The 9,217-nt window shown below is 46.7% G+C and overlaps 1 long non-coding RNA gene across 1 annotated transcript; it reads left to right on the top strand.

Annotated features, from left to right (window-relative positions):
• Positions 1-449: 449 nt before the first annotated feature.
• On the top strand, positions 450-3,414 carry LOC148117187 (uncharacterized). The gene is made up of 2 exons (XR_015736917.1): positions 450-1,850; positions 2,312-3,414. It is a non-coding gene; the product is annotated as an uncharacterized LOC148117187 (long non-coding RNA).
• The last annotated feature ends 5,803 nt before the right edge of the window (positions 3,415-9,217 follow it).

Here is a 9,217-nt window from a genome sequence, read left to right on the forward strand (position 1 = left end):
CAGATAAGTTAAAAAGGACCCTCCGGTAAAGAATGGGGGAGACAGAAAAGAAAATAAGTTAAAAAGGACCTCCCAGTGATTTTAAAAAAAGTAAAAATGGGGGAGAAGGCTGATTTACAAGGTCAAAAGCTTTATGTTATGTTGTTCATATTGTCTGTTGTGTACTGGATAGGAGAAAGATATTTAAACTTAGAAACTGCTAAGGATATGATGTTTTGGAAAAGAGGTTCTGTTTTCGTCTCCACAGAAAAGGAGAGCCTAAGGGTGTACTTGGGATTTATGTGGTTTGAATCACCGAGACCTCCTGAAATGTTGTAGTGTATACCCCTAAGAATGCAACGGCCCAATAACAGCAGGAAGCAGCCAGAGACTAACGACGCCCAAATTCCCTAAAAGATTAAATGAGGTCCTTGCAGAGCAGCAAGCCTGCTTCTCTGAATTCCGCTTTGCTCCGTACACCGGTTTGGGCTCGGAATGGGTGCAGCTGGGGCTGGAGGGCGGCTGGAGCGGAGCTTTGCTCTGTGGCTATGGTGGGGAGCACATTGCCCCGGCTCAATTGGTGCAGCTCGGTTGGTGCCTGGCCTGGAGGATGTCAGAGCGGTGCCACAGGCAGCCGGGCCAGAAGGCTTACAATGTACCTAAAATTGTGAGGGTCTCAGAGGCAAAAATGGCTCTGATTCCATTTGGCTACGCTAAACTACGCTGACTTCAGGCAGGGCTGGTCGTATTTATCATAATAAAAGCGCAATTAAGGTTTAAATGCAGTAAACAGGCAGTACCGTATTACATCTACATAGTGTGACTTAAGTTTTTAAAAACTGCTTAGCATTTTAAGAACTCAAGTCCTCCTAAAAGATTGCTGTGTATACGCTTGGCTTGTCTGGTGTTTCGGGTTCCGCAGGGAGATGGATGCGAAGGGCCCTTGGATTTCGGGGTGATTGGGTCGTTGGCTGGATCTGTGAGAGTTTACAGCCGCTTTTGCTGTGGCACAGGTGTTGAGAGTTGGCTAGTAGGGAAGCGGCCCTGTTCGCCGCCTCTCCCATTGGCCCCTTGAGCCGCAGCAGCTCTGGCGCGGACCTTGAGTTATTGCCGGCCTGTGCAGCCTTGGTCTGGGTGTCGGCTCCCGCCACACTCCGCCACCAACACAGCCTCAGAGAACTAGGCTAGCCCCGCGGGGAAGGCAGGGGCGCCTGGGGGTGGAGCCACCACTTCTTGGCTTGGGACACGGGGATCCGCACAGCGAGCAGGCCCAGGGCCGCACACAGCCCTTGGATGGCGGGCGGGCTCTGAAACCCAAGGCCACCGTACCGGCAAGAAATACGGGAGCCAATAAATCTTAAATCTAATATCAACAAACAGGGCCTGGGTTTTTCCTAGGCGCCACTGGGGCAACACGGCCCATACCATAAAAAACAGAGATCCCCATATGGGTTCCCCAATGGCCACGTCATCTTAGGACTCCAGGCTGGAAACAGGAAAACGGTTTTCTCATATTTTTAAAACAATAATCTCATCTGTGCCAGATTTAAAATGGTTTAATTCTAAGGCCTACTATAATGACACAGACAAACAAGATTGCTCTTTAGAACAGAGACCTATAGGTCTCTAAGTTCAAGACCAGCCTACTTCCAGTACTGACTGTGCTAAATTTTTACACTGAGTTTTTTAATACTCTTAAATGTTATTTTGGGAGAAGAGTTTGTTTATGTTTTTTTTCTAGAAATGCTACTATTCATGCTGTGGATTCATCTGTCCAGAGGCCTGAGGACAAAGCCTCTGCTATGGAGCTGTCTGGCCTGATTGCTGCGGAGCTGGCGGGTTCCTGAGGGATGGTCCAGCTCCTGCCCTTGGTCTGTCAGTTATTGCTATGTTGTTGTTGTACATTGCAATGTTGTTGTTGCTATGCCATTGCTATGCTGCTAGATTTCCCCTTGTTTTGTCAGTTATTGCTTGCTATCAGTTTCCCTTATCCTGTCAGTTATTTCTGCTAAACACTATGGGTATCTTCAAGATAGGTTACAAAATGCCATGGTTATTTAAATTAAAAATTGGATAAATATCTATTTAAACAAAAAGGGGGGGAATAATAAAGGAACTGCCCCCGATGCCAAGAATGGCCATCGCCATGGCTCTGTTCACCATAAATTTTTTAAATCTGGATGATAATGGCCAAAATGCTGCAACACGACATTGTTCGGATCCGCAGCGGCCCAAAGATTTGGTTAAGTGGAAAGATGTGCTTTCTAATGAATGGAAAGGCCCGGATCCCATCTTATTGAGATCCAGGGGAGCTGTTTGTGTCTTCCCACAGGATCAAGAAAGCCCATTCTGGCTGCCAGAGCGATTGACCCGAACAGTGAAGAGTGATCCACAACACACGGATTCGCCTGAGGACCTGGCTGCTGTTCCTCCTGCCATTTTGCGGATGGATGACAGAGCACCGATGGAGGACACTCTCAGCTTTCCCGAAGCTGTTACCAGTCAGCCATAGGATGGCGGTGTTTCCTCGACTTTTTACAACCAATATGACTCTGGGGCCCCTCATACCATCCTAGAGATGATTTATAAGCCTGGCCGTAGGACTCCAGTCCTGGGCCGTATCCCTCATTCCCCTACTTCAAAGAATGGGTGGGGGTGGAAATGTTTTGGAACAGTCCTATGCTATGGATTAGTGTTTCTCCTCTGGATGGTCTGCTGACTCAAATCCCAAAATCGTAGGGACAAAGTGGTTATTACACAAGCGTTGGCTGCCCTGAAACAGGGGCCTCTACTGATGTGTAGTTATTTATGTTAAAGCAGTAAGGTTTAAGCCAACCAGCTCCTGCACCCCTAGGACTGTGGTCCATTGCACAGGGTGGAGTGCTTGGCTTAGCTAGCCCTGAAGGTTGTTGAGCTGAAGAGCATCGCACAGAGAATGGCCCTCTCTGAGAGATAAGTCGCTTTGCTTAAGGGTTTCCTGCCGTATATTCCCTTTCCCAGAAAATTGGCAAAGGGCAGGCCGGATAGGTTCCAGGTGTCATGAGCCTAGGGACAGATTCCGTGTAAGCCCATTTTTATGTTTTCATTTTGGGAAGTGCGACCTCTATCTTTACCTTCCTAGGGAGTTGCCTTTCTGCAAAGAAGTAAAATTAGGGGGAGATGTAGAAGGCCGCAGCCACATTCTCCATTATCAAGATGGCGCTGACATCTGGCTTCACCGCCAGGTGAACGCACATGTGCTCGGTAATTTCCCACTGAGTCCCCGCCTACTCCCGAGGCATCACCTGGGACTGGGAGCAGCGGACCTATCCAAGAGTGACACGTCCAAAGCAGGGTCTGTTTCCTATATAAGGGATGGGTTCCATCTTATCTGGGTTTCCGCCATGTTGGCTGATGCCCGCTCTCCCAAGGGGCATTAAAGCTTTACTGCAGAAGTATCCTATGTGTACCGCGTGGTTCTTGCTGGCGAGACGGTAGCGCGGGACACTTCGAGCCTATAATTCGTGATCCTAGAGAAGCTAAATAAGAAGGTGAACCTAAAGAAAATCATATAGTTATCCTCCTGGATATGGGAAATAGACAAGATTACCAGGCAAAACTTGGGTGCACAGGGGTGTCTGTGTGGGGGGTTGGATGTAAGGGGAGATGTGTAGAGAGAAGGGAGATGGGGAGGATTCAGTAGAGCTTGGCGGAATGGGATGTGTGGGATGGAGGAAGGATGGATATGGGAGCTGGGAAGTAAATATCTTAATTAAGGGAGCCATTTTAGAGTTTGCAAAAGACTTGATTCTAGAGGGGTTCCCAGGTCCAAGGAGAGGTCCCCAGATTGTTCCTTGGGCAGCAGAGGAGGAGGTACTTGAACTGGCCTTGTCCCATAGCCACACTGATGAATATCTTGCATATCACCATAGAACCTTCATCTGGCGATGGATGGAGATAGAGACAGAGACCCACATTGGACCACTGGACTTAGCTCCCAAGGTCCAAATGAGGAGCAGGAGGAGGGAGAACATGAGCAAGGAAGTCAGGACCACGAGGGGTGCGTCCACCTACTGAGACTGTGGGACTGATCTAATGGGAGCTCACCAAGGCCAGCTGGACTGGGAGTGTTGGAGCATGTGATCAAACTGGACACTCTGAATGTGGCTGGCAATGAAGGCTGACAGAGAAGCCAAGGACAAAGGCACTGAGTTTTGATTCTACTGCATGGACTGACTTTGTGGGAGCCTGGTTTGTTTGGATGCTCACCTTTATAGACCTGGATGGAGGGGGGAGGACCTTGGACTTCCCACGGGGCAGGGAACCCTGACTGCTCTTAGGACTAGAGAGGGAGGGGGAGGCAGAGAGGGGGAGGGAAAAGGAAGGCGGGGAGGAGGTGGAAATTTTTAAGAAAGACAGAAAGAAAGAAAGAAAGGAAGAAAGAAAGAAAGAAAGAAAGAAAGAAAGAAAGAAAGAAAGAGAGAACTCAAGGAATTGACATTAAAATTCTAAATAACCCAATTAAAAATGGTGTACAGAATTAAACAGAGAATTCTCAACAGAATAACCTCAGATGGCCAAAAGACACTTAAAGAAATGTTCAACATCCTTAGCCATCAGGGAAATGCAAATAAAAACAGCTCTGAGATAAATCTTAGACCTGTCAGAATGGCTAAGATCAAAAACACCAATGATAGCCTATGCTGGAGAGGATGTGGAGTAAGGGTAACACTCATCCATTGCTGTGGGAATGCAAACTTGTGGAACCACTTTGGAAATCAGTGTGGCGGTTTCTCCGAAAATTGGGAATCTCAGGATCCAGCAATACCAGTCTTGGGAATATACCCAAAATATGCCCAATCATACTACAAAAGTATTTGTTCAACTATGTTCATAGCAGCATTATTTGTATTAGCCAAAACTTGGAAACAACTTAGAAGCCCCTCAACGTAAGAATGTATAAAGAAAGTGTGACACATCTACACATTAGAACTACTCAGCGGCAAAAAATGACCTCTTGAATTTTGCATGCAAATGGATGGACATAGAAAACACTATTCTGAGTGACATAACCCAGACCCAAAAATATGAATATGGCATATACTCACTCATTATTGGATTCTAGCCATAAATAAAGTACATTGTTCATGATCCATAAACAAAAGATATAGTTCATGATCCTAGAGAAGCTAAGTAATAAGGTGAACTCAAAGAAAAACTTATATAGATCCACCTGGAATTTGGAAGTAGACAAGATCCCTGGCAAAAGTTGGGAGCATAGGGATAGGGGTAAGGGGAGGAAGGGGAGAGGGGGGGAGAGAATGGAGAAGGGGAGGGTTGGAGAGAGCTTGGGGGAGTGGGATGGTTGAGATGGAGGAAGGATGGATATGGGAGCAGGGAAGAAGATATCTTAATTAAGGGAGCCATTTTGGGGCTGGCAAGAGGCTTGGCTCTAGAGGTGTTCTGAGGTGTCCATGGGGATGTCCCCAGCTAGGACCCTGGGCAGTGGAGGAGAGGGTGCCTGAACTGGCCTTCTCCCATAGTCAGACTGATGACTATATTGAATATCACCATAGAACCTTCCTCTGGCGACAGAAGGAGACAGAGACAGAGACCCACATTGGAGCACTGGAATGAGCTCCCAGGGTCCAGTTGAAGAGCGGAAGGAGGGAGAATGAGCAAGGAAGTCAGGATCACAAGGGGTTCTCCCACTGAGAAAGTGTGCCTGATCTAATGGGAGCTCACCAACTCCATCTGGACTGGGAATGAAACAAGCATGTGATCAAACCGGACCCTCTGAATGTGGTTGACAGTTGGGGTAGACAGAGGGGCCAATGATAAAGGCACTGGGATTTGTCTCTACTGCATGTGCTGGCTTTTGGGATTCTAGTCTGTTTGGATGCATACCTTCCTAAGCCTGGATGTAGTGGGGAGGGCCTTGGACTTCCCACAGGGCAGGGTGCCTTGCCTTCTCTTAGTACTGGAGGGGGTGGGGAGAGGGAGTGAGGGGGAGTGGGAGAGAAGTGGGAGGAGGGGAAGAAGTGGGAATTTTGATTGGTATTATTTTTAAAGTAATAATAATAAAAAGAAACCTGGCTTTAGAGAATTTCCCAGGAATCCACAAGGATGACCCCAGTTAAGACCCTAAGCAATAGTGGAGAGGGTGCTCGAACTGGTCTTGCCCTGTAGTCAGAATGATAAATTTCTTAAATATGACCATAGAAACTTCATCCAGCAACTTATGGAAACAGAGGCAGAGACCCACAAAGGAGCACTGGACTGAGCTCCCAAAGTCCAGCTGAAGAGTGGGAGGAGTGAAATTATGAGAAAAAAGGTCAAGACCATGATGGGAACACCCACTGAAACAGTTTACCTGAGCTAATAGGAGCTCACCAACGCCAGTTGGACTGGGAAGGAACAAGCATAGGACCAGACTAGTCCTTCTGAATGTGGGTGACAGTTGCATGGCTGGAGCAGACTGAGGGACCATTGGCAGTGGCATCAGGATTTATCCTAACTTCTTTTTTTCCCCAAAGTTTATTAAATTATAAAAATTTCCATTTCCGCCCCACCTCCCAACACCCTCCCACTCCCCCAACTCCCTCTCCTCCTCCCTCTCCATCCCTAAGAGCAGTCAGGGTTTCCTGCCCTGTGGGAAGTTCAAGTTCCTCCCCCCTCCCTCCAGGTCCAGGAAGGTGAGTATCCAGACAGACTGGATCCCAAAAATCCAGTATATGCAGAGGAAACAAGTCCCTTGTTGGTGGGAATGCAAACTTGTGCAGCCACTGTGGAAATCAGTGTGGCGATTTCTCAGGAAACTGGGAGTCAACCTCCCTCAAGACCCAGCAATTCCACTCTTGGGAATATACCCAAGAGATGCCCTATCATACCACAAAAGCATTTGTTCAACTATGTTCATAGCAGCACTATTTGTAATAGCCAGAACCTGGAAATAACCTAGGTGCCCCTCAATAGAAGAATGGATTAAGATGGTGGGGAACATATACACATTAGAGTTCTCCTCAGTGGTAAAAAGCAATGATATCTTGAATTTTGCATGCAAATGGATGGACATAGAAAACGCTTTACTGAGTGTGGAAAGCCAGACCCAAAAAGAGGAATATGGTATGTATTCACTCATAAGTGGATTCTAGCCATAATTAAAGGTCTTTGAGCCTATTAATCGTGATCCTAGAGAAGCTAAATAAGAAGGTGAACCTGAAGAAAATCATGTAGTTATCCTCCTGGAGACTGAAAATAGACAAGAGTCCCAGGTAACCTCGGGTGCATGGGGGGAGGTGGAAGGGTTGTTGGAAAGGGAGAGGGTTAGAGAGTAGGGAGTAGGGGAGGAATGGGGAAAGCTCGGGGGACTGGGATGGGGGGAGGGAGGAAGGATGGATATGGGAGCAGGGAAGAATATATTTCAACTAAGGGAGTCATTTTAGGGTTTACAAGAGACTTGATTATAAATAGGATCCCAGGTCCAAGGAGAGATCCCCAGATTGTTCTCTGGACAGAGGAGTGGGTGCCTGAACCGGCCTTGGCCCATAACCATACTGATGAATATTTTGCTTATCACCATAGAACCTTCATCTGGCCATGGATGGAGATAGAGACAGAGACCCACATTGGAACACTGGAATTAACTCCCTAGGTCCAAACGAGAAGCAGAAGGAAAGAGAACGTGAGCAAAGAAGGCAAGACCAGAGGGAACCTTCATCCGACGATGGATGGCGATACAGACGGAGACCCACATTGGAGCACCGGACTGAGCCCCCCAAGGTCCAAATGAGGAGCAGAAGGAGGAAGAACATGCAAAAGGAAATCAGGACCGCGAGGGGTGCGATCACGCACTGATACAAGGGGACTGATCTAATGAGAGTTCACCAAGGCCAGTTGGACTGGGACTGAACAAGCACGTGATCCAACCAGATTCTCTGAATGTGGCTGGATTCTCTGAATGTGGCTGGCCTGGAGTCTTTATCCTTACTTCTTGTACTGACTTTTTGGGAACCCATTCTCTTTGGATGGATACCTTGCTCATCCTAGATATAGTAGGGAGGGCCTTGGACCTTTCCAAAGCAATGTGCCTTACCTTCTCTGAGGAATGGATGGGGGTGGGGAGGTTAGTGGAGGAAATGGGAGGAGGGGAAAGAGTGGGAACTTAGATTGGTATATATAGTGAAAAAAGATAGTTTGTTCTCTTTAAAAAAACAGAAAAATGGTAAAAAGAAAAAAAGAATTAGTTAATAAGAAGTCTTAGCTAATAGGTCAACCAGTTTATAATTAATGTAGATCTCTGGAAGTTTCTTTGGGATTGAACGGCTGCAGGACTGGGAGGAACAAAACTTCTGTCAACAGGGAGTGGGGAATCTTGTTAGCATGTTATCAGAATGATGACACTTATAGCAATGAGTGGGTGGCTCTTACACAGGTAGGTAATCCCTGGGTTTCTGGTTTAAAAAAAAAAAGGATTTCACAGAGCCTTGGCTAGAGTGAAAATGTTGGAATCTGTTGAGCCCACAGAGGCATTCCAGAAAAAAAGTGCTTCTGCCATGACCCCTTGACCTTCTGTCTGATGGAGAATATCAAACATTATAATTCTGAAGCAGTACCCTGTCCCTTGTGGAATGCACACTTGGTCAAAGGGTTGTCCAGAGTAATAAGAATGCAGGACATAGCCAGAGCCCGAGGGGGATCAGAAGTGAACCAGGGGCTATAGGGAACTGATGGAACGCAGTCTTCCTGCATTTCTGCCAGGGGAAACATCATGTTTCTCAGTACATTATATATGGACAATGTTTAACGTCTTCATCGAAGAAAATCAGTTCTATCATCTCTGGTAAAGAGGTTATCATGTTAATTGACTCTGGGTACTTGAAACAAATCATGTGCCCTGACAAACATGTCTTGCTTTCAAATGAAAACAAATGCATTCAATGCTTTAACTGCCTAACCCTGGTATCATTTAGGTTGTGAATACAATGACAGCTAATTTTTTTCAGAAAACTTAAAGTCAGGCCTTCTTGGCTCTATTTTTCTTGCAATGCTGGGATTGAACCCAGGGCCTCACACATAATAGGCAAATGCTCTATCATTGAGCTACATCCTCAGTAATCTCGAAGCAAAGATGCTGACACTATGAGGCATCAATTGAGGTTCCCCAAAATGTTTGCAGCTACTTCAGTGACCACTGAGCTTTAGCTGGAACTTGAAGTGTGCACATTGTGACTAATCCTGCACCAGCTCTACACAAACA

This window comes from Myodes glareolus, chromosome X, assembly GCF_982192425.1.
Source record: "Myodes glareolus chromosome X, mMyoGla1.1, whole genome shotgun sequence".
Taxonomy (NCBI): Eukaryota; Metazoa; Chordata; class Mammalia; order Rodentia; family Cricetidae; genus Myodes; species Myodes glareolus.